Source organism: Neodiprion lecontei, chromosome 2 (assembly GCF_021901455.1).
Source record: "Neodiprion lecontei isolate iyNeoLeco1 chromosome 2, iyNeoLeco1.1, whole genome shotgun sequence".
NCBI lineage: Eukaryota > Metazoa > Arthropoda > Insecta > Hymenoptera > Diprionidae > Neodiprion > Neodiprion lecontei.
Genome location: NC_060261.1, coordinates 39,739,605 through 39,765,861, shown reverse-complemented (window position 1 = coordinate 39,765,861; position 26,257 = coordinate 39,739,605). Strand labels below are relative to the sequence as shown.

General features: G+C 38.5%; 1 protein-coding gene across 6 annotated transcripts in view; it reads right to left on the bottom strand.

The window, feature by feature from the left end:
* Nucleotides 1-26,257, bottom strand: part of LOC107224814 (serine/threonine-protein kinase tricornered) — a 121,798-nt gene that overhangs the window by 26,557 nt on the left and 68,984 nt on the right. Inside the window, exon 1 of one of the 6 annotated variants that reach the window (XM_046731666.1) lies at nucleotides 18,345-19,558. The exons of the other annotated variants lie outside the window; for them this stretch is intronic. The gene's annotated coding sequence lies outside the window, so the exon portion shown is untranslated. Of the gene's footprint in view, nucleotides 1-18,344; nucleotides 19,559-26,257 lie in introns of those variants that run through there. 6 annotated transcript variants of the gene reach the window in all.

The window sequence follows — 26,257 nt, the reverse complement described above, 5'->3', positions numbered from 1 at the left end:
CGCGCATATATCTGAACAGGATGTACCTTGTGTAACGGTTTAGAATTCGGACAATATATTACACGCTATAGGTATGTACTGCATGTTCTTGATTAAGGATAACTCCTGTAAATATATGCATGTATAATGTATATACGTGTAGGTACAGTTTTACGTGCGTGCGTATACTATACTAAACACGTATAACAAATACAGCAAGAAGGGACGGACGCGGTCAATGAGAATTTAGAAATTCAACAACAAGTAAGTGACAAGTTGTAATACATAGACATTTACATTCGACTTTTAAATAATAACGTGTTCATAGATTTGGATATTACGTCATGTGATCGTTTGCACTGGCACGTGAGTAAAGATTCATCGAACTGTAAACTTCGGTGATAAAACAGAACGTATTTATAAACGTTCATACGTGTACGTATGTGTATATACATATATAGCGCGTAAGTGCAGCGGTGCATAAATTTTAATTAGGTGCTTGAAACGTCGAACGTTTGATATAAATGACAGCTGAAGAGATTATCCAGACATCGTTTGTGCTTATACGTGTGTATGTACATCGTCGAGAGTAAATAACTCGTTCGTAGCTGCAGAATAACGATTGTAAAAGTTGACAAAACGCATGCTGCACGATGCATGACGATATGAAGTGTCTGTACCGCGACACGTTTCCATATATAAATCAACAATCATCAATCACAACTGTTTTTAACCTGTCGATGAAAGTTCAACTTTTCAAATTCTTAATTTAATAAACCTACAAGTCGCGCCTGCGATGATGCGTCGGAAAAATTTAAGAATAAGAAGAAAAAAAAACAAACAACAACAACAATAACGTTACAACGAATATCAAAAAATACGACCCAAAATCGTGAGAATCAAGTTACCTCCGCGAGTTATCTTCGTCTGTCAATATATTAGTCGTGATAATTTTAAGGTTCGTGCGACTATCGCCCACCCATCGACCGAGAGAGATAATCACAAAGCAGCTACCGCGTGATTTGTAAAAGATACGGTGTAATACGTACATTTACTGCAAATCGTCGAAATTTTATAGACCCTTCCAAGTTCAATATTTATATACGTAAGTAAACCTGGAATGAAGAAAGTGAAAAACAGGAGTCTCGACGATCCCGTGCAAATATGCGCGTTAGTTAGAAACCGTGTGAAAGTGAAACCTAAACACCGATCCGATATTTGCATAAGTCAATTGTAAGCTGTCGAAGGCTGAACTAACGATAAGCTGCTTTGTGTCCGTACGTACATAACAAAGTCTGCAGCATCCGCGGGTTTTAAAAAGACCATTTCGTCGTAAATCGCAAACCATCGAACGATATATAATCGAACACCGATCAGAAGTAGGTACTTTCGTTGGTATAATTAGGTTGGCACTGATTAAAAGGTGAAATGTGAATTAAAATCAGAAGACAAAGAACACGTCACAGCACTCGATCATCGTAATTGTTTTTCAAAACTGATCTATCTCCTCATCGCTAACGGCGATGATTCATTTCTCGTACATACATATATATATATATATATACGTGCATATTTACACTCGATCAATCTAATTTTATCAATTCGAACCAAGGACAAATATAGCGAGCTATAATTACAATCATGGAGCTATATTTGGCGTTTTATGTACATTTCATCTGAGTAACTGTTTTACTCTGTAATATTTAACAATGAATACGATATTAAGTGTATTAGAATTCTTAAACCCTTTCATTTTCTTCACAATTTTCTATTGACTACACATTCATTAGCTCTATAAAAAATCATAAGCTACAGTCGTCACTTCTGACGATTTCTGGGGCCCGGAATTTTTTTTTTTTTTTTTTTATCTCAAAGTCAATTAGTAACGACATTTTCCGACCAACTGCAGGCAGTCTCTGAGACTCAAAGGAGAAAAAAAAGAAAAAAACTGAGAAAAACATCGTAGGATCAACAGCTGAGAGAATGCGAATGAATTTACGTTAAAAAGAACGTCATCATGCTTATAAAGCATAGTTTATTGACACGGCTCTGCCAATATTATCAACATATGATGATTACGGTACATTCCGAGACTCATTAATCAGCACAGATGTTGAATTACATTACATTGTATGTGTGCCAACGCCAAGTATGTCAAGTAGTTATACCGGTAGAGTGATACAAAGATTGAGTAAATTGGTTGAAAATTAAATGAAAGAAAATTAAATAAAAGAAAATTAAATGAAAGAGTCGACATGTGCGCAACATATTACAACTGCCTAAACGTGTGATAGATTATATTTATGGTCCACGCTGCGTAGAGAAGGAGAGAGAGAGAGAGAGAGGAACATTGATGCAATGTCGTTACACTGCGCGTTGTAGATATTCTACTTACCATATAGGTAACATATTCGTATAAGAATATCAACTTCTTCACGGAAGCAGCTAGTTCAACGTTTGACGTGTAAACGACACTTGACGAGTTCAGCCTCGATCCGCATGTTTGCAAATGTTCGTTTAATCATACATGTGCGTACAACAAGGTATAACCATACGCGTTGGCGCAGAAAAGTCAAATGTCACCGCTGCATGGAATACATGTACCTACTTATATATTATATATAAGTTGTTTTTTTTTCTTCTCGGCCATTAGTGGCTAAAAGTACAGACGTTGCGATACCTCTATACATATTTCTGCACTACGAGGATATAAAGAAAAAGAAAAAGAGAGAGAGAAAAAATTTTATAAATAGATTAATAAATAAACCAGTTACAATCGCTTCAAATCCGGCTAAAATAGAGGCTAATTAAAGCCGTGCAAAAGAGCGCTAGACCATTAAATACGTTACCATACAGACGAACTCAGAGGCGAGAGAATTAATTGTCTGGAAAGAATCTCCGTAAGACGTTAAGTATTAAATATACGAATGCTCAATAGCGTGTCTGTAGAAATCTGGTGAAATGAAATGAAATGAAGTGAAGTGAAGTGAAGATAAGGCAAAGCAAGGTAGGTTTATGGCTTCGGAGAATCGAGGTTGAAGTAACAGTAATCTCGGCAACCTATACATAGAGTGTCCCTCTTGATTTTTAGTGTTGTAAAGTTTTCTTTCACGCTTTAATAAATAAATCAACTGAACCCTGAATATGGAATCGCGTCGTCATTTTTCCCAGTCGTGTATATAATATAAATATGGGAAATAAAAAACTTAAGGGAGCTTTCCAGTGTGACAGCCCGAAAAATCGCTGTTTTTCGCGATTTTTTTTTTTAAAGAAAAAATAATCTAATCGGTCTGATTTTTTTTTTGTATAGTAATTGGGTATTGAAGAATACAAAACAATTTTTTAAAGATCGATTTATTTATTAATTAATATCTATAAAAATGATGAAACAATTGTTGCAGAAAATGCACTTGGATGTGGTGTCCACGTTGGGGGTCACAATTTTGATCTGAAATAAAAAACACAAAAAGATTATTGATCGGTATATAATTGGCTTTCGTGCTATGGAGGCTTTTTACTTTTTTTTTTTTTTTGCAAAAATGGCGCCGGTTTGAAAAAAAAGTATCGATTTTAGCATTTTTTTTTGCAGTTTTTTTTACAAAAAAATAGGAAGATGTCAAAAAAAAAAAAAAAGCTTCCATAGCACGATAAACAATGACGTTAAGTATATTGTGTAAAAAATTCAACTCGATAGCTTTAAAACTCTGCCCTCCAAGTTGGACACCGTTTTGAAAAATGCTGTTTCGAGAAAAACGCGTTCAAAGTTTCAAGTGCGGAAATTTTAGGTAAATCGTTTACTTACGGTCAATCAGCGATGCCAGGTCCATACGATATCCCTTCTGCTTCTTCGAAAAGATCGTGCTCAATGGATTGTTCAGTCCGACGAGCTGTCCTCGCCTCTTTGCTATCCAGGGACGCCCGGCGGTTTGCTTGGGTGATGCGCGCATTCTTGTACTTAGCGGCGAAATCTGCGGCGCTCGGCCCTATCGTGCATCCCATCGTCTCCAAAATTTTTAAAATTGGGTCGTAACCTTCATTGAAGGTGCACACAGCACACTGTGTAGCGATTTCTACTATCTGCTTGCCGCAGAATACGTGCTTTGGGGCTAGTTGCCATACACAGTGATTGAAGCTCTCGTTATTGTTTTGAGTGTTTGCGCCCGTACACCGCTTTTTTTTTGAAAATCGAGTGCGACAAAAAAATAAGTCGCGCGACTAATTTACGGCTAATTAACGTCAAATTATGCAATAGTCCGAATTCACATTTTCGACAATTGGCGAACCAAGTTCATGTACGTGCAGGTAGTAACGAGACAATAGAAATGACGGTCGCACGGGCAGACGGCCGACGCGGCAGCTGTAGCGCTCCGTTACCTTCTTCCAAGAAATGCTGTACAGTAACCGAAATAATCTGAATTTCGGCATGAAAATTTCAGGGAATATTCGGAAGAGTGTATACTATTCGATAAAGCAAAAAAAAAAAAATCGATTTTTTGAAAATTTCACACTGGAAAGCTCCCTTAAGAAGCACAAGGCTTATGGTTGATCTACCTAAGGATATTGTGACTCTCGTTATCGGATTTGCAAATTTTACCACAATTGCCGTAAATTTAACTCCAAACAAATGCTGTCCGTACATTCACTACTCGAGATGTAAAATCAACGATATTTTTCTTTCCTCAGGTGCTATGCAGGTTTAATTTAATTGTGGTAGTGGTAAACGGTTCGTCAAGATTATAGGTAAAGACAAATAAAAAATAACGGTAGAAATACATGATCCACGTTCTCGATCATTAAAACCGCACCGCGCGACTCGTACCCGAAGCTGTAATATTTCGAGAGATATCGTTATAAGAGACGAAGAAGACGAAGAAGACGGCGAAGAAGAGGAAGACGAAGAAGTGGGAGGATGAGGATGAGGACAAGAAGATACGAAGAAGAGGCATGGATAGCAGGCCCGTCAAAGAGACACGATACTCTAGCCGTTGTGCTGCTGGTGATGCAAGAGCTGCAATTTGAGAGAGGCACTCGACTTTGTCTGCGGCATTAACATAAGTGGATCTCGGAGTCGCGGAATGTTTGCTAAACCGTTAGAAATGCAGTAAGCATATGCGGATAGCGATGAGTTTTATAAAGGTAGGTGGTGGTGTGTAAGTTGCGGCCGCGGTTAAATCGTCTGCGAGGTATGATATTTTATTCTCGTATTATAACGTCTCGAAAACGTTTGAAACAGAGACAGCGCCCGAGTGGCAAAAAAAACACACGCACACACACACGGAATTAAAGATTGAAATATTTCCACACGATGGTAAATAAAGAAAACGACTAAACCAAACCCCGTCGAAGGACGGAAAAATCGACAAAATAAAAATGCAGATACCTGCATTGCTTAGTGGATAAAAATTTTAACGATAACATATTCGTTTAAATACTTGTGCGCTCTGTTTAATCAACTTTTGGCATTGCTGGCCAAAGAATTGATTATATTACAATACTTGTAACAAGCCTCAAGATTTCTGCACAATGTTCAAACCGAATCAGCGTCCGATCTTCTACAATCTTTTTCACTCTGTATAAGCATTTTTCGACCTGCGGTCTTTGAAACAGATACAGAGTATCGACGCAATTGCAAGATAGGTTCACCTTGTGACTGAAATGTCATGGAATATAATATATCTATAACCGGGATCGTTACACTTCCACTCGATTTGTTGTCTGAGAAGGGGGATAGTCGATACGTCAGCGTTGTATAGTATAGGAAAAAGCGTTGGTGGGGTTAAGCTGCGAGACACGTAACCCAGTAACCAGGGCATATTCAAATTCGAGATGGATGGATAAATTGGTAGATATGGTAGTCACATTGTACCGAAGCGTAGCCTCGGGCGAGCAGCGATTCGTTTTAGCTCGTTCAACTTTTAAACGTAGGTTATTAAGAATAACGTTTTACAATTAGGTAAGTATAAACGCTACTCGACAATGAGATGAAAGAAACGCGAATAAAAGTAAAGAAAAAAACCATTCAAGACACGCCAAAGATGTAATTAATGTTTTACCTGTGTTACAGTAAGCTCCCAATTGCGACGAATGTTATATGTATGCACATGTAAAATACGTATCGTAGTAATAGCCGTATTTCTTTTCAATGGCACGAGAAAAATGAGGAGGATAGTAAAGTTGGCACTTAAAAATCGATCAATCTGAACCCTTTTTGCAAGCATTTTCGATCTAGTCTTGTAGATAAGAGAGAGAGGGAGTTTGCATTGATGCAGTTTCAGATTAGATATGTTTTATTCTTTGTTCGCTGCTGGTCTTTACGATATAAATTACAACAATACGACTGTACTGTTCTACTAAATCTGTTCCTGAATAAATGACTTTAAGCTTTTTTTTCTACTCGTGCACCACCGACAAATATTGAAAAATATACAGTGAAGAATAAAAAAAAAACAAACAAACAATCAAACAAACAAACAAAGGAGCTAACGCAGTTCATAAAATAATTTCCAAACGCCGTCTGACACTGTGATTAAATAGAAGCTGACAAATTCGGTTTATCTGCAAGTAATGTCTTGAAAAAAAAAATAATAATAACAACAACAACAATAATCGAATAGCAGAGATTATACAAGCTCGATGATGGATCGCTTGGGTCCGATCATCGTTGTTCTCGAAGCGAATCGAAACAAAGGAAATCAAAGCAAAACGAGCGCCGCATCGAGACAGGCGGTAAGAAAAGGAAGATGGACGTCGTAAGCGCGATGGTCAATGAACTTGTAGTAGTAATTACGTTACACCGATCATCCTCCTTGTCTCCCAGCAGCCAGCTTTGGTCAGAGGCGTACCTTCCTACACGTACAATATAGAAATCGGGCATGCGTGTGTGTGAAAACTCGTATTAGAAGTACACAGCGTTATAGAGAAAACACGCGGCGGGCATGGAAGCAGGTCGAACGAAGATTATCTGAACAGGTAGATATAGGATCCATGTAATGACGACAGCCTTCTTTTCCGCATCCGTGCCACACACGTTATTTACTCCTTACATGTACGACGAATCTACTTGCGTTATTTTTGCTCTCATTGCATACGAACGATTCAATTTCCGAAGGAACGACTTGCCGTGTCTCGGTCTTTGCAACAATTCACGCTAAAAGAAGATAATATCTATCCGTCACATGCGTTTTCGCACACTTCAATCGTTCGCGGCACGTCAAGAGACTAACATGGAAAGGATTGCGAATTTCGGAGGAGATTCTCGAATTCCAGCCTAGTCTCTTCGATGGTTTCAGCCGCGTGACTATCGAATGTTTGCGCAAAGCTGCGTGGTATAAGGTTGTACGAAGTTGAAAAAAAGGGAGAAGAGAAGTGAATTTCAAGGAACGAAATCTGCCGATATTGGATTACAGATGAATGACAGCGAGTGGTGTTGATGCCAAAGAGGCATAGAGAGGGAGGTAAGAAAGGAAATATCTCGTTTCGAGCTAAAAGATACGAGATTGAAGTTCCTAGCGTTGATGTGAATAAAAATTCCCTTATTTCACAACTACTTTATATTTAACTCTTACGCTACAAAATGATGATGATGCGAAATTGTCCCACGGCAGGTTCACCGTAAATTGCATATAAAAAAACATCCAAAAGAATCCGCTTCGATCCAAGATCAAAATATTGAAATACCGTAGAAATCGTTAGTTCATTCTTTTTCCGAAAATTCAATTCACTCACTCAAATAAATAACTTCTGTTCATCGTGCTGTATCTCCACGGCTTAAAATATCAGAAAATTCAGTAAATTATGATTTTTTCGATTAGAACGATTCATTCACCGGTGTTTCGTTGTTTTACAAATTTATTTTTCACATTCGTAATTCCATTTTGTCAAATGAAACTAATTCACCTTGAAATATAAATAAAGTTGAAAAGTCATTTGAATCGATATCTCCGTTTCTATGAAATAACATTTTACATGGGGTCTCCAGCATTGCACCAGTGCTATATTGAAAATTTAACTCCATCAAAATCATTAGTTGTATAACTCTAAAATTGCAGAGTAATAATTTTATTTTCAACTTTTCGTGACGTTAACGTTATTTATTATACGTCCCAAGTTCGAACCTCGTTGAAGATAAATACCATAGTTACGGGCTTTCCGAAAATGGCCAGCACGCATATCTCGGAACAAGCCATGATCATATCAGTGCGAACCGCATTATTGCGGGCAGTTACCGAAGAGTTGCGTTACAATTGACAACGATGCGTTGGGTTTTTCACAATCTTGACGTGGTCGGAAGTCGGAATCTTTTGCTGTCAATGCAACGAACGCAAGACACGAGACAGCGTAACGAAGTCAACCACAAAATTCCGCCCCTTTTTCCCAACTCTTTGCAACGTTAAAGTTAAAAACGTCAACGTAACTAAACATTAAGAGTAAAAAAAAAAAAAAAAAAAAAAAAAAACATCACTCTGCAACGTTAAGAAATAATTTTGAAGGATTTGATTTTCCGAAATATGAATACGTTTTCACTTAAATTACGATCTAGGTATGAAACTTTGGAAAATTCTCAATTTTCAAAATAACGATTTCCCCTAAAAATTTTACGTATCGTCACATCAATGTTACGCGAACTTCAGCCGAATCAGTCTTTTCGAGATATTGAAAATTCGTCGTAAAAAATCTTTAACCAAACACACAATTACTGAATTCCTCTCGTCGCGGGCAATTCTCTGTAAGTATAAGTTATCGCAAGATTCGTTATATCCTCAAGAAAGTAGCGTCACGTATATTACATATAACGTAACGATAAATCCGCAGGTTCCGAGAACGCGTATCGCATATACCGTGCGATAACTGGTACAGACAAAACGAAAAGGTGACGTTAACCTTTCGATAAATCAAAAACCCCCCAACGTCCGATTTCTTGGCACAGTTCCACCACCACCCCAGCCCTAAAATGTCAGAACCTACCCCAAACGAGGAAGGTGACGTAATATCTCCACCTCTATCTCTACGCTACGATTAAACGCCGTGTTATATTCTTACGCCTATATGTAAATCACAGTGATTACCCCAAATTCAAATCCACATTACGTTATACTCGAAGGTGAAATGTTACACCACTTATTGCATTTACATTACCGCCAATATATCCGCTTAATAATATATATAACCCTGCAGTAATGAAGTCGCACGTTCGTTTATTGACCCGTTATACACATATACATGCATACACACAGCCACGAGAAGCAGTGGGTCAAATGTATATACGTATAACATGACTGCATAATCTACGAAGGATAGGTAGCGGTGGTTATACCTGCACACATGCGGTATACGTGCGAGTTATACGCGCATCACAATTCCGCTTATAGCGAAATTCGATACAAGCCCTAGACACGTTCGAGTGGTGAATTTTCATTAACGTTCGTTCACCCTGGAATTTCAAGTTCTTCCACGTACGCGATTCATTTATTATTAGTTTGAAAATTGTACGTATAATACCGAGTTACCGTTAATAATAACAGAAATAACCGCAATCGCCGAGAATAATGTCAATGACGATTAATGGAAAAAAAAAAAAAACAAAAAAAAACAACAATAAATCATACGATTCGTCTATCCAGCGTAGCGATGAGTAGGTACGATCGCAGTTATAGATTAAGATTTATAAAATAGTTTTGCAGAGAAATCCAAGGGAGGCAACGTCCAGAGAAAACCGGTGATCAATCATCACGAGCGGCGAATACCTGTAAGCACGTAGAGCTCTGACAGTTCCGAACGCATCAACGATTCAAAACTCGATTATATACGTTCTCACAATCTATAAATGTATACATATACGTACGATTTATACGTATGTATATACATAATAGATACAGGCAAAGGTGGTCGCGTCTACGGGTCGTAAAGACTGCGGAGAGCGCCGACGCGGCGTTTTCGACGCTCGATTCATGATCGGGAAAATCAATAACCAAAGCTCCTCCGGAAGCTAGTTTCAATCGCTCGTACATACGGATATTATATTTTTACAGCTCGCGCCTTCTGTCGAATGCAGGTGAATTTTTCGAACCGTATAATAATAATTAAAAAAAACGCGAACAAAAGTAAAAAATCTATCTTTCCAGAGGTCGTAAAATAGAATGAGTGTGCGATATCGAATTTGAACAACGCGCAAATCCAATTCATATAACACACGCACATCCGTCATGGAATTTTGAAACGTGGGGAAAGTCTGATCAAAGAAACGTCTAAATAAAAAAATTATAGGTATTATAGTCAAATCGTATAGAATCGTCAGGATGAATGAGACAATTTTGCGACTATTGAAATACACTGCGTATAACTTTGGAAAATTCGATATTACGACCATTATACTTTTTTACCCCCTGACCAAATAACTCAGGTCCAAGCTCGGCGCTTCTTTTCCACCAATCGACCCTCCTTTCGATTCGGATTGAGGCCAATCGGTGATATTCTTTCCATATATGTACACGTACGGTATTCCACACGTATCTAAGTATAAACGTATAATAATAATTAACGAAATTAATGGTCGAAATCATCGTCGCAGCAACTTGCGATTCCGTCCAACGTAACTAAAAGAGATTTTATACCGATACGTGACCGACGAAGAATTTTAGGAAAGGAAATGCGTTCGCGGCCTGATTTCCATTAGCTATTTTGAGATCGTGGAAGCCGCAAATTGCTCCTAGATACAAGGAGCCGTAAGCTTGCAACGCTAGCAGCAGCAGAAGCAAGCCGCCTGTTAATAGTTGTGTACCTGGACAGGTACGTACATAATGCACTGTGTATACATGCGTGCGTTTACCGACGATGCCGATGGCGATGGTGGTGGTGGTGGTGGTGCGGTAGAAGCTGGTACCGTAATACGCGTTTCAACACAATTTCAAAATTGACCTTTAACACGAAACCGAACGCAATGTAGATACATGAAACACGCGGGATGAAAAGTTGCGCGGCTAGGGAATTTTCAGAAGCTGTTTCTTGAGCAAAGGAAAAGAAAAGAAAAGAAAAGAAAGAAGTGGCCAAAGATATTCCGCAGGGTTTTTTTATTCGTATTTCCTGACTTCTACCGTGCAATTATTGCTGCAGGAAGGAAAAAGAAATCAAAGACGTTACGACGAAACAAGAAGAGGAAAGAAAAAAAAAAAAAAGAAACAAAACGCCAACTGATTTCGTTTAAATTATACAAAAAGCGTCAAGGCATTAATCGAGACGGATTCCAGCTATGTCGTAAAGCTATAATGACATATAATAATACAACACGTGCCGGGAGGAATGGTAATTTATTAATTTTTTTTTTTTTTTCCCCCTCTTTCGCGACAAGTGGAACGGAAAATAAATACGAAAGGATTACCGGGTAGCCATAATACCGGTAGACGACGAATGACGAACGAGGGTAGTTAAAGATTTTGGCTCTCGCCCAAAAGAGGAAGGATGGTGAAAATAAAGAATTTAAAAACTTGAAAATCAAAAATAAAACGTCAAACTGTTTCGATACACTCCTCGAGCGAAAGCGCCATTTTGCAATCGTCCATTGCTCGAAGCTATAGTCAAACATGCTTTTTTCCCCCGTGTTAATTATTTCAATTTTTTTTTTTTTTTTTTTCGCCTTAATTAAATCACACGCCGCGAACAAAACTGCGCTGTAAAATTGTTTCGAATAGCAAATTAAATTTATACTTCGAATGAAAATACCAATAAATAGACAGACTACAACGTACTGTACGTGTTCACTTTCCTTTGACAAATTCCATCCACACCGTTAAACGGCATACTTCAATTTAAACCGATTTTCCGCGTCATATCACTGATCTCCGTATCAAAAATCGTCTGCAGTAGACGAGAAGAAAAAAAAAAAAAAGAAAGAGAAAGAAAGAAAGAAATGAATACCTTGTAATACGGCCGGGCCAAGTATGAGGTAGGTAAGGGAAAAAGCACGTGCTTGTGCGTGACTTGCGAAGAGTTGCAACGAGGCGCAAACGCGATTGAGTCTAACGAAAGTTGAAAAGAAGAATTCCTCCCCCCCCCCCCCCCCCCCCACCCTTTCCACCTCCCACCCAATATTCCATATCGAAGCTAATAACACGGAATTACAGGTTCGTGCGTCTTGAGGAAGAAAAGAGGTTCTCCTCCACTCGCTGTAGAGCGGGTTATTGACCCAAACGAAATATCTAGACGCGTTCTACTAAATCACACCGGGCGCTGCTGGTTGCCGGTCGCTGTCCGACTATGATTATTTCGATGCTGATTTCAATGCAGCAACAAACGAAAGAGATAAATCGCGCAAGTGAATGAAGACTAAATATGTTAGTATGGATTTGAACGGAGTTTCACAAAAATCTTGTACAAAACGCGTCGCATGTTACCTGTAATGTATGTACATACACGCGAGTCCTTGAAACGTCTAAACTTGTTGTTTGTTTCGTGAAAAGAAGAAATTTACGTTCGTCGATGATTTATCAATCTGTTCCGTTAGGTTAGGTTCAATTTACGTTATGTTAAAAGAAGAGCGAGCGAACAACGGTCGAGTTTAAACTTTAAAGCAAGCTTAGGATACACCAAGGTCGTTAATACAAAAGCGAACATTCGTCGTTTTGAGAATTTGTACCTGAGATGACTGTTAAGATCAACCGTGACGAGCTGCTTGAATAAAAGGATACGTGAATGGAATTGCAATACTTGCTACATACCTTTCCTGATTCCCAATAAAAAGAGAGAAAAAAAAAAATAAAAAATTAAAAAATCAAGAAAAAATCACTTAATGCAACTTGAATATTGAGGAAAAAGCATGTACACGTGTATCGTGATGGACCACATTTCGTATTGTGCACCGACGATTGTGCGTGATAAATTATTCAAACCGTAAGCCGGGGAATTAAACCTAAAAAAATAAAGGAGAGTTAAAATAAGGAAAAGTCCTTCGAGCGGGAAAACGAACAACCTGACTATACAAAAATCGTTGCCATTTATACTCTATTCGACTCACGAAATTCTCCTCGACAGATGTATTATTGCTAAAAATTTTCCAATTTTCTGATCACGATAAAAGAATAAATTATAAATATAGTACAGAGAGTAAAAACTGATCGTCCATTACTGGAAGTACGATTGGGATTTCAGATGTTTCACCAATTTGATTCATTTTTCAACTCAGCTCACCAGGTCAATTTTTAATAATCGTTAAACTATAATAACGATCGACGAAAAGCTCGAGCTTTCGTTCGTGACGCTAGTTACCTTATTCGTTACAAATTGTAAAGGTCCAAAATAAAAAAAGAAGACATTCTGCATTATTTCGGTACACAGAGCGTGCTTCCGCTATTCGTCAAATTCGACATTTACAATGATAACGCGGCTTTATAGAAAACCGACAACCGTAGTACGTCAATTAGTAATTAGCGTAAATTGTCTTCCATTCTGACCGTACGACAAGACGAGACTAAACGAATCTCTGACGTAATTGTCACGAGTTTTCGAAGGTGCGCGTATTATATTTATAATAAGTAAAGTATGCGTGAAATGAATAAAAAGCGAGAGACACGAGCGCGTGCGTGTTTGTACAACGATAAAAATTTATCGCCAATACGTATGCACGTCTTACGTATGTACATAATTCTATACACAACGGATAATATACGACAAGGTGATATTATGTACCTAAAGCTACGTCGCAGGAAGTTGATTACGACATTTTCCGTGCCCCGGAAATAAGACAAATCCATCCTCTGTCTGTACCATACTACGAGTATAAGGTTAGAGATAAGAAAAGGCGTGCAGCTTTTCAAAGGTACATAAGGTAAGCATGTAATCTATGTATACACACAGCGCAGCTTAACCTTGGACCGAATTGATCTTTTCACGCCGAACGGCAATGGACTTGACCCTGATAAGATTGAAAAAAGGAGTTTTTCTCGAGCAGTCAAACTCTGTGCACGGATGCATGTGTTTGAGTATCCATATATAACCACACACGTGTGTCATATGCACACATTGTATACGTGTACACACGCACACAAGCGCGTAGATAATTGTACATCAAGTTTCGAAAGAAGTTTATTTATTTGTGCACCAAGCAACAGCAGCGGTAGCAGCAGCTTATATAGTCTCGTGCCCCCCGGTGAAGATTAAACCAAAGTAGTGGGATGCTCTAAAAAGATGCCAAGAAGAGATACCTCCTAGCTTGCACAGTCTCGATATAATATGCACGGCCTGCAGCTCGGAAACAGTTTTAGCCTTCGAAAGTTGCTACCGCATCGCTTGCCAGCGCTCAAGTTCATCGTGCATGCAACGATTTCTTTTTGTTTCCATGTTCTTCTTAGCTTAGTTTTTTTATTTTTTTCTTTTTTTTCCTCACGCACGGAAGGAACTGGACGAATCCAACGGCGACACGACGAACGATCGTCGATTAAAAAAAGAGCAACTCCGCGACTCAATCTGCGACAATTGCCGGCGGTTAATAAAGTTTATCGACTATACGACCGAATCGTGTTATCTGAACGAAGAAGAAGGTATATCGTATATTATTAGATATGACAGCAACAACGTAAAAAAACGACATCGCATCCTCGAATGTTAATAGAATTAGAAGGAATCGACGTTGTTGTTGACGCTGCAGTTATTTCCAACGTATTTTGTTTTATTCTTTGCTTCTATCATTTTTATAATTATATTATCGCAGCTATGCGCTAATGCCATTATACCATAGCGAAGAGAACGAATGAAACAGAGAAACCAAAAAAAAAAGAAAGAAACGAAAAGAAAGCCCGTGTCGCGAAATTCGATTAATCGCGAACGAACGAAAACCCACAGACGTAGGTAATCCTTGTGTAGCGTAATCACGAAACAAATGCAACGAATTGTGAATAAGTTCTCTGAACTATAATTTTGATTAAAATATAAAAACCATCAAAGAATGAATGGTATCAAGTAACAAGGTAGATAGTTTTTTCAGATATACTTAAAAACTGATTTCCTCGTATAAGAAGTTTGATACAAAGTTGAAAATATTACATAGCAAATGAGGAAAATTACCGAAAAAGTTAGTGCTAGAAGATGGCAAAATAACGAACAACCGTTCATACACTTATTCAGAATACCAAACCATAATTACACCGTAATATCTGATAATTTTTTCCATATTATTATAATCGTATACGTATTTGTTATAATACAGAGTAAAAAATATGTACGAGAACAACACATGCGTATCATAATTATGAATTAATGTATATGCTAAAGGAGATATTTAGCCAGAGATAATCACGACCGTCGTCACCGGCCGAGGTCAAAGGTGTCTCGAAAGCTTCCGTGACGACGACAAACAGCATCGCTGTTTTCCTCACAACATCTGTACCACGCCGATCTAGCAATATGTGTAGTATTTGCGTCTTATTAGAAACGCAATAACAACAAGAACGGCGTTTAGTCGTTATTTAAGTCTTACCTGTCGCGGGATGATAAAACAACCAATACGTGCGTTACAACAAATACCGCACGTACGTAAATAACATGTCTGGTCTGCTGCTTTGATTCAAAGAAAATTGGCTTGTCTAGTCTACTTTATCATGATGCCGAGATATCGATTGCGGCTTTTCTTATTAATCATTTCTATTTTTCTTACGCGTCGTCTTAAATGTTTTCATCGTTAAAGAAAAGCCGAGTCGCGTAAATGAAAGTTGAAACTTACCGAGATTAGATTAGAAGTGGTTTGGCCGCCACATACGAAGATTTGCGCCAATTTGCATGCCCACATGTATGTTATACACAATAAAAATGGCAGTGACTTGATTACGTTAACGAAATATAAAACAAGCTTATAGAAATGGCTGACAAATGACTGAAATCACGGAACATAATTACCATACGAGGTGCGAATAAGAAGAAAACTCTCGATTTTCTCCAACTCAACGTATAGTAATAGAAGTAGGTAAATGAAAATAAAAACGAGTTTTACACTGACTAGAGACATCGATGACGATACATAAAATTCTGCTATCAGCGGTAGAAAAGCGGCTCAAGTTTCTTTTTTCCTTCTCAGCTAATGCGGTCAATCGCAGCTCGTGGATTAAAATGGAAATACTTAAAGACAGGCATCGAAAAGCTTCGGTAAAAGGCTGCTATCCTGACAGAGTGTCCAGACCTTGGCTGTGGTTTTGGATGATTAAGAAGTCGTGGTGAACGGATTTTTGCGATGAACTTTATATGCGTAGCGAAAAGAAAGAAAGAAAAAAAAAACCCCCGAGCCGCGTATTTTCCACAGCTGATAACATCGCCGCAAGCTTTGGTCTATCCGTAGCCGTGCTGTTTTTCCGCACAATATCGTATTGTCGTATACTTGAACGATTCCAATATACTCCTCGAAGAAGCTGAATCAAGAACGAACGACACGCTATCCGCCAGACTTTCTGGATTCGATACGTGTGTCGGATGATCCCTCTCTGCGTGTACCAGTTGACTCACCGATGTTATAATAATCATCGACGATATTTGTTTAGCTGCATTGGAGTCTCTTATCAGGCATTATACCGTGCCATTAAACTCGTTTCCAGCCAACCTGCGCCACCTGCTTCTATTCACCGATCATCCATCCCGCTACTCAATCGAGTACCTAAATCGCAAATTTGCTCCATTCAATTCGTCGCAACAATCTCGATCGCTCGTTTGATCAATGTAATTTGTTAATCGATAAAGTTTCCATTCAGTTTCATACTTCTTTCCCAAACGTCGTATCATTCAATTAAAAAATTGAATTTCTATACAATCTCAATAATAAATTTCAATCTCAAACTGGTAATGGATCGTAGAAAAATGGCGCAGCAATGAGGAAAAATTGAACAATGATTTACTGTTGGTTTTTGTCCATAAAAAAAACTCACGTGTTAATCAAGATTTCTCGACTGATAGATAAGATGACAAAGACGGTGCAAGGAAAAAGTGTAAATTAAAGTGAATAAAACAAAGATTTTGAAATTCCGTGAGTAATCTTTTTTTTCTTCTTCCTTCTACACGTCCACCTGTTTGTGTTTGTGCAACTCTACCTAAACACACACACGATACAGATGTTTATATATTTGCATAGGAATTTGTAAGGCATGATTGGCGAACCCGCAATATTGTATGGAGAGGGGAAAAAAGCGATCAATAACAATTAAAGAGACCGATGAGCAGTCGAGGTCGAGCCTGTGGTAGAAGTTTATTCTGGCTAAGGGTAGGTGTGCATATTGGCTAAAAGAAACCCTGACAAAGGCAATCCAGTCAGTTAGTCACACACATGCTGAACGCGGTGTTTCGTAGTGCCTCTCTGTCTGTCTCTCTCTTTCTTTCTTTCTTTCTTTCTTTTCCTCTCTCTTTCTTTCTCTAAAATACTCGAGCTCTGACTCACTCGTCGCAGTGATCCACGCTGTTGCTGCTGCTGCTGCTGCTGCTGCTACGAGAAAGAGAAAAAGAGCCGGAACCGCAGATAGAGAAGGATAGAATGAGAAAAAAAGAAGGAAACAATGGGGAAAAGGTAACGACCAAAGAGAGAGAGAGAGAGAGAGACGGACAACCGTACCTAAAAAAAAGCACGGCTATATATTACATATAGGGAATTCCGTACTGATTTGACCCTACGTTTCGTCACCTGTACCTACGTTCGATTCTTGATGCTGCAGGTATAAAATTCGACTATCATTATTGCCGGCAAAGCAGATTATTGTTTGCAAGTTTTACGTTTCGATTAAAGTTTGATGAATTCGCAGGTGCTTAAGATGTAATTGTACCTAATCGCGATCTCTGAATATACCAGATATATAGTATTCTTTTCGCGGGTATAAATTTCAGAGTCAAATGTATCTTTACCGTGAACGACAAGCGAAAAAAAAGCTTTTGGAGGAAAATGAATATCCCATTTCCAAAGCCACCTAAATCAAAGCAAGAAATTACTCATACATTATACATATCCGTAGATACCGAGGGCTCGAGAAGTTCAAGGTAGGATTTTCTCATTCTCGATTGGCCGATGGCGTTCTCCACACGACGCCATATTGATACCTGGGTAAATACGTGTATACACAGTGAAGTGTCGATCATTTTATAAACCGCGCATTGTTCTGTGACACGAATTACAATTAATTCCTAGACATCACAATACATGATATAACGTAAGTCAAAGCTCGTTAAATGAATTGCGTCGATACATATATATGTGTATATATATATATTCGACTGGAATTTAGAGGAGGTTACAGACCGTATAAGTTCGAAAAGATCCAATGTAAAATTTTTCGAATAAACCAAACGGCGAAGAAACACCGAGTCGCGTGATATATAAAGAGCAGAAGAATCCTTAAGACTAAAAAACGTACCTTGTTTATCAGAGATGGAAAAGCTTGAGGAGCAGGAAGCAAGGATGCATAGCGTACTCGAAGAGACGAAAGAAGAACAAGAAGCAGAACGGTACAGAACTGATCGCGTGACGAAGTCGCAGGCAATTAAGAGCGAGCTGGACGTTAAGTTTGTCGGTCCATGAAGCTGAACGTCAACGGAATCAGCGGTTCCCGATGCAGCAGCAGCGACTATTCATCGAGTCACTCTACTTGCGAGATACTTTCGAATCCCAGGGACTAGACGGAGACCGAGTATCGCTTCAGGCGTCCTCTGATCCACGTAGCTATATATATATATATATGTATATGTATATATATTCACGTGGTAAAACAGGCACGGTGTTGCCCGTGAGTGTACCGTACACCAACTCCTCCGAGAGTACAGAATCACCGAGCCAACAAACCCACAAACTAACTCACTCACTCACTCACTCACTCACTCACTCACTCGCTTACTCGGAATAGTAGGTACTAAATAATCATTGTAAATAGCGGCGCACTGATTCGCCGAAGAGACACTGTGCAGAAGAAGAATTCGAAGTGAAGCGAAACGAGAGACGAAGCGAACACCGCGACGAATGCCGGCCTGCCTGGGTCGGAGACACTGCTTTTAACCAGTTTGTCAATACGGTTTGATATTATTATACACAATCGCTGGTCGCGATTAAGTCGTCGTTGCGCGAGCGAAACTCAAGGAAGGAAGGGGGGGGGGGGGGGGGGGAGGATGTTTCGGAGGAAAATAAGCGGTTTGAGAAAATTGAAAATTGAAAGATAACGGTCCTCGTCATCGTCGATAGGCAACCAAACAATACGTACGTACATTCGCTATCTCGGTCAAGTTTGATAAATACCTTTTATATATATATATATATATATATATATATATATGTATATGCATATACTCCAATAAAATTCGTTCCTCAAACCGTCCCTGAATGAATTGTTATCGTATAATCAGCACCAGGTACGTATTAATTCACCCACCGCAGTATTCGATTTCAAAGATTAGCAAAATTATTCACGCTTACTGCAACATGTATCGTCGGTAGGTGATTGATGATAATTTCATCGAAAACATGTCTATTTATTGTATAAACATAGGTGAATACTTATTAATCGATCGATAATTGACGACGATTAAAAACTGACTGTTAAATCAATGTCACAAATCGATGCAAGCGAAACAAGGGTTAAGGAAAAAAAAAACAAAAATAACATGAACAAAACCAAGAAAAACAACTCCGAAATCTTCGATAAACCTCAAGATAAAAGAAGGGAGCTGTGGGACGAGAATAAGCACGCGTCGACCGTGTTTAAACGACCCTTACAATTATTAGCCGCGTCCGAGAGACGGACGCGCGGTAGTGATAAAAACAGCGACAACCGGACGACGCGACTCTGAACGCTGGCCGAAACCGTCTGAGTCGAACGCGTCGCTACTACTGAAGCTACGCCGTCCCCACTCCTCGTCCTCTCGAGGTAACTTCGGTGTGTTTCGTTGGTCGTTTCGTTACGTTGCCGACCGGGCGACCGTCCCGCCGTTTCCCGCCGACCGCCGACCGCCGACCGCCGACCGTCAAAGCAGCATCGGACCTCGAGTAAAATGGCATTTACAACAACGAGAGCTCGCTCGCTCGGTTCAAACGCTGCTCTGTGCGTGCGCTATGAGCCGAGGCTTTTGTTTCAGTCAGTCAGTCAGCCTCGTGACAACGACGACTTTCTTTTCCCGACTGGCCGCGTGTACGGAGGTCGTCTTGTCGTGAATCATTATTTTTTTTTTTTTTTTCTTTCTTTTTCTTTCTTCTTTTCGATTTTCTAATCACTGTGTATTTAACATTTTTTTAGTTCTACTCATCTTGAGCAAGGTGTGATACCTGACATCGAGAAAAAATTTCTCGGGCAATTTTAGAAGTATTAATATTATATACCGTCGCGGTTGTCAAATATGATGCTTTTTATACTTCTTCGGGTTATTTCCACCTTTTTACTTCAGGTTCAGACGGCGTCGCGCAAAGCCTACTCACAATCAGCTTAATTGAACAACTCTACTCTCTGACCGGACACCGACTGGCGTAAAAACAACATTTACCTAATCTTTGCTAATTAAAACATAAATTATACAAAACAATGAATTATAATTTCGTGATTTTTTTTTTTCGTTGTTTTCCTGAGAAGAAATAAAATACAAATCTTTGCGTGTTTTACCTGCAAATTATACATACAATTATAAAATCATCTTTCTACAGCTCGTATGTATTTCTTTTTACTGTTTGTATGCGGTGTAATAATTTAACGATTGCGATGGGCGTTACACGTTTTTGATTGTTTTCAAACATTAGATTCTAATCTTCAGACTCTGTAGCGATAAAAATATGTAGCAAGGATTAGAAAATAACAGAATCACCTCATCGAATTTCAAATAATATTATCAATCTGAAGATTCTATATTTTAATTTTCCTTTCCACACTTTTACATTCTATCAAACAGATTACAGCTATTTTAAAAATTCAAAACCGTGACCCGTTAATTAACTAATCTTTCTACATTTTTTTCCTTCAATCCCTCCGATTTAAATTTCCCAACATCATTGGAAACCTATAATCCTAAACCGATTAATACGTGATCGAAGCGAAGAATTTTTGTCAGTTGAAGAGCGCGTGCAGACGAAGAAGAATAGCAAGGCGAGGTCGCAGCTGAATCTAGACGTTCCCGAACCCGTTCGCGCGTTCTAATTTTAGCGAGGTACCGAAGTGTGCTCAAATCTGTAACCTGCACTAGCGAAATTTTCTATTACGTCAAAATCCGGTCGCGCATGATTGTACTGGGTGTGAAATATTTAACGATCAATCCTCTGCCGTCGGAGCTTGCGTCGATCATCCCGCCTATCCGTAATATGTATCCATGGTAAAATGATAATTCCGGTGCTACGGCAGAGCGGATTCACTCGATCACGTTCCCAAGAATTCGCTTCCGCGGTATGCAGACAGGTATGTATATATATGTATAAGGTAATAAAGGTATATTTATATCAAAGGCTCCACGCAGATCCGGATGACGTAATTTATCGGCGGGTAATTCTACGAGAAATATTTTTACCAGAGATTTGAAAAGATTCATACCTACGTATTAGTGAGGGTGGTCCTTAAAAAGTAATTCTTAAATTACGACTATCTCACCCCCCAAATCGGTTCCAGATCATTGAAAAATAATTCCCTAATTTTTTCAAATCTTCATCTCAACTCCAATCCGTGTGGTCAAAGGGTTGATTTCTCCATTTAAACAGTTTCGAGTGAACAGTAAATCTACCCAACGGATTTAAATGGAATTTGATGCAGGGAGGTTTCTTGGAACGCTGATTACGAATCTGGGCTAGAAATTTTGAAATTCAAAATGGCGGATCCAATACGGCGGACAAACATCCCGAAAGTCACTTGCTATTGGATCCGCTATTTTGAATTTCAAAATTTCTCTTCCAGACTCGTATTCGGCGACTCAAGAAACCCTCTTGTATCAAATTTCATCTAAATCCGTTAGGTAGATTTGCTGTTCCCTTGAAAAGGGTTAAATGGGAAAATCAACCCTCTGACGGCTTGGGGTTTTATTTTTGATTTATCTGGTACCAGTTTGAGGTACGCGACGGTCGAAATTCAAAAATAACCTTTTTGAAGACTGCCCTAATACGTATGCAATGAAGAAAGAAAATTTTTTCAAAGAAATATCTCACCTCGACTGATATAGTATAATATATTAATCTGCTTCTAAATTCTTTTTTTTTTTTTTAGTACTGAAACCGCTTCTGAGTTAAACTCTCAATGATTTAAAATCGTTTTACATATGTACACATACGTACGTATAACACGATCGAAATATATACCGCCACGCAGTCGCGAGCAACTTTTAATAAGGATTTGTTTTCCCCTGACGTAATTATCCCCCACTTTCCGTCCGTCTTACTCGGTACTGATCGCATTATTGTGTTTCGATAATTTAATTTGCTACATCGTCTGTCTGTGTCTGTCTGTCTGTCTGTCTGCCGTCTGGCTGCTGCTGCTGCTGCTGCTGCTGACGATAAGAGGTATGTGTATAACTGTATATGTACAGCTGATAGGCATAGTACACAATGTAATATAACATGACACGGTCTAACGGAACTTAACGTTCCACGAGATCAGACATGAGTGCAAATAAAAGTGGCCCAAGGAAGAGAAAGAAGGTACGGATCACCCGTCGAGATGATGATGATTATTACATTTACCAAAATTGATAAACAAGTTTTACTCGCATTTTTTACTACCGTCGCCGCGTCGTGTACGTGATGAACGATTCTGCTCATAGCGGCTCATCAATTTCATTTATGATTAATGAATGTAGGATCGATCGTTAACAATAACACGGTATTTTCGAATTTTCGTGAAATAATCTGGAACAATATTCTGTCTCTTTTCAACAGCCATGCCTAAATAAAAATTTGGCAAATTTACCGAAAATTACGAAGAAAAAAATTGTTTCACAAATTCGAACAAATTTACTTAAAACGTAGTTTCAATGATTATGACAATTTGTTGTTCCGCAGGTCACTACTTTTATTTTTAACGAGAAAACATTTTTCTCAAGAGAGAGAAAATGCAAACATTTCACTTAGTTGTGTTTCACCGACATACTCGGTAAAATCTGTTGCGTCGTATTCTCAAGTAAACCGCGTTATATCGTAAGAATAAAAATCCCCGCGTACACGCTATTATTCGCTTAAAGTACATAACGTAGATACATAGGTATGTACCTACAATCTCTCGGTTTCCCCTTATATCGTCGTTGCCTGTATAGCTGATTCCTGCAAATGCGTAGATGCACCTTGTAACAATATCACTGCGTATACACACACACACACACACATATATATATATGGTATATATTCTTGCGGTGATGCCGCCGCCTTATCTTTTTCACCGTTCTTTTTGATCGCGTGCTGTGCTAACAATGAGATACATACACATACCTCTGTGTACCTACCCTGTACCTTGTGTACACAATTTTGTTCTAGAGATCAGATAGATCACGATTCTACCGTATCTAATAAAAAAAAAAAATGTGTCCAAATTAGATTATCAGTATAACGAAGACTCGTTTGAATAATAACATTGAATTACCGAGAAAAAACTCTTTTCCGGTACAATCACGAAGATTTCTCAGTATTGTAAATACAATTATTCGGATTTTTAACGATTACAAATTTTCAACCTGATTCTCCTTATTCTTTACTATTTCAACTAATTTGAAATAGAACTAAGGAAACGCGTTAAAAGTGGCAATAAAAGTGCGCATTACAAGAAAAGTGCGCATTACAAGGTGATAAAAATTTCAACTAATTAGAGGCTTACTGCATATCATATCGCACACAGCACCGTGCGTGGTATTAGCTTATAATTAAGCGGCATCTCTAATGCATAAACATGCCAACTTTCCCGACAGCATCAACAGCCAGACGTTATTCCTAATCGTCGTCCGACGACCACATCCTCAAAACTTGAACCACGATAGAATTGCGACAAGTAGGCCAGATTAGCTGATCAGTCTCTGCGGTGCAACGTTGTAATATGCGTTGCTTATGCGTCGCTAAGTGTCAGAATATTGCGTTTCAAAATTAGAAATTTCTCTAATAATCACGCAAAACCATTCTCTCTGTATCTATTAAACCGTAATATTACATAATCGATAAATGGAACACGAAATTATATCAGTTATGTATCGTTCTCAATTCATTTTGTCTCTAATAATAATATATCGATATTTTTATTTTTATTTTTTATATTGTTCTTGTTAATCATACCGCACCTTCTCTTCTAATATTAAACAATTGACCAGAAAATCGATTGTTACAGGGAACGAAAGAATTTACACATGTATATGTATATATTTGTTTGTTGGCCAACTTGCAGTTATATACGTACTACAACGTTTGTTTGCTTACTAGAAGTAAAACGTGTACGTCAACAAAGATACATCGCACGATGTTTTCTAAAACGTGACACGATTTATCGATCAGCGCTTCAAGTACTTACATACGCGTGAACATACGTGATTCTAGATCACCGACCGGCGACTAAACGGACAAAATGCGCATCACGATTTTATAAGTAATTTAACGGGTGGTTCCCTTTTCACCGTATATCACGTTCGATTCGTGCGTTGTTAGTTTGATAAAGTGTAAGAGAGAATATTGATTGCGCGGCGTCAGCTGGTGGTAAACGTGCAAGCAGCCTGCTGCTGGCATCAACCCTACCGCATTCTAACCTACATTACATCGACGCACAAACACAAACCCACCTTCGAACACCTTCAAACACCCCCGCCTCCATTTTCTCCTCATTCTCCCTCCTCCTCCTTTGTACGTACAAGTCCCACGACAAGTCTCTGTATGTATCAATATGTATCACGAACACACCTTTGCGCAACGTTATAGGTATCATACTGTAAGGATACGAAAATAATAGTATCACTTATAGTTAACCCGCGCATACTGCCGCCGAGTAACGAATAAACGAACGAACGATCAATTCCTTTCAAATCCTTTCCCTTTGCAAATAAATTACATATCCGTATATAATGCATAGTCCATAAATACGAGACTTGCGTACCTATAATTTTACTTACAGCGGAAGATCAATTTTCACGGATAATTGTTCAACAGCAGGATCAATTGTAAATCTGTGCGTTCGGATTTTTCCTTCTTGTTTCCATTATTTTTAATCGACCTTCCGAATTCAAACCCCGTGATTTTTCAGTACAAATGAAATGATGAAGAGAAAAAAAAAAAAAATGTACGATTCGCGACGTTTTTTGCTTTTTTTTTTTTTCTTCATCCCTTTTCTCAAACGATTTCAGCACTTTTTAGAATTAAAGCAGAGGTTTAATTAGGTCAGTGGGCTGTTCAAATGAAAAGGATAGGGAGGAGGAGGAGCCCGACAACAAGGTTATATGTATACATATGATACATAGATCCTATACGTATAGACACATATATGTGTATCAAAGAAAGTCTACGCGAGAAGCATCTCATTAATTCCATCGCATGCATGCCGGAGGGACCTTATATTAATATATGAAGAGCGGTATGGCATGCCGAACTTGGCAAGCCAAAAAGAGAAGATCCAAAAATAAAAAATAATCCACACCTATTCGTCAGCTAATAACAAGGAAATTAAAGCGGAACATCCTCGTTCCCTGTAATCTCGGCAGGTATGTCTATAAAAATAATTCGGCTAATTAATTAGTCTGCAAAAATTGTACACCGACACGTGTAACTTAACGGCGTCTGTTCTATTCGAGTAATTGTGAAATTTCAAGAAACGTAGAAAACGTGCAGTCGTAATATTTCGGACGTTGTCGGTGCTTGAAAAGTGATTGAGAAAAAAAAAAAGAAAGATATAATACGCATGTAAAGAAAAACGACCCAGTGAACCGATGACGAATCACCCGAGAGAGAAGAGAAGAGGATCGCTAGATGTTATTATTATTATTATCGTTATGATTGGAATAACGTACGGAGTGAAAAATACGGAGGAGTGAGAGAGAGAGAACAAAAAATGAAAGAGGTATTCGTTAAATAGTATTTACCTTATCAACTTTCTGCCCGTTCGGGTCAAGTACGTTGTTTCTCTTTTCCTTTTATTAATTGTGTTTTTTTTTTCAACTCTTTTTCTCTCCTTAACGTAGATGGAACAGATATAATATACCTGTACAACTATTTTGTACCAACACTTGTAACGCAGCCCCACTTACAATTAGTCAAAATTATACCGAGGCTATGAATAACGAAGGCGCGGCATGACGAGTTAACAGTTAATTACCAAAATTAAGATATCGCGTCGTATGTTACATATAAAATCGTGAT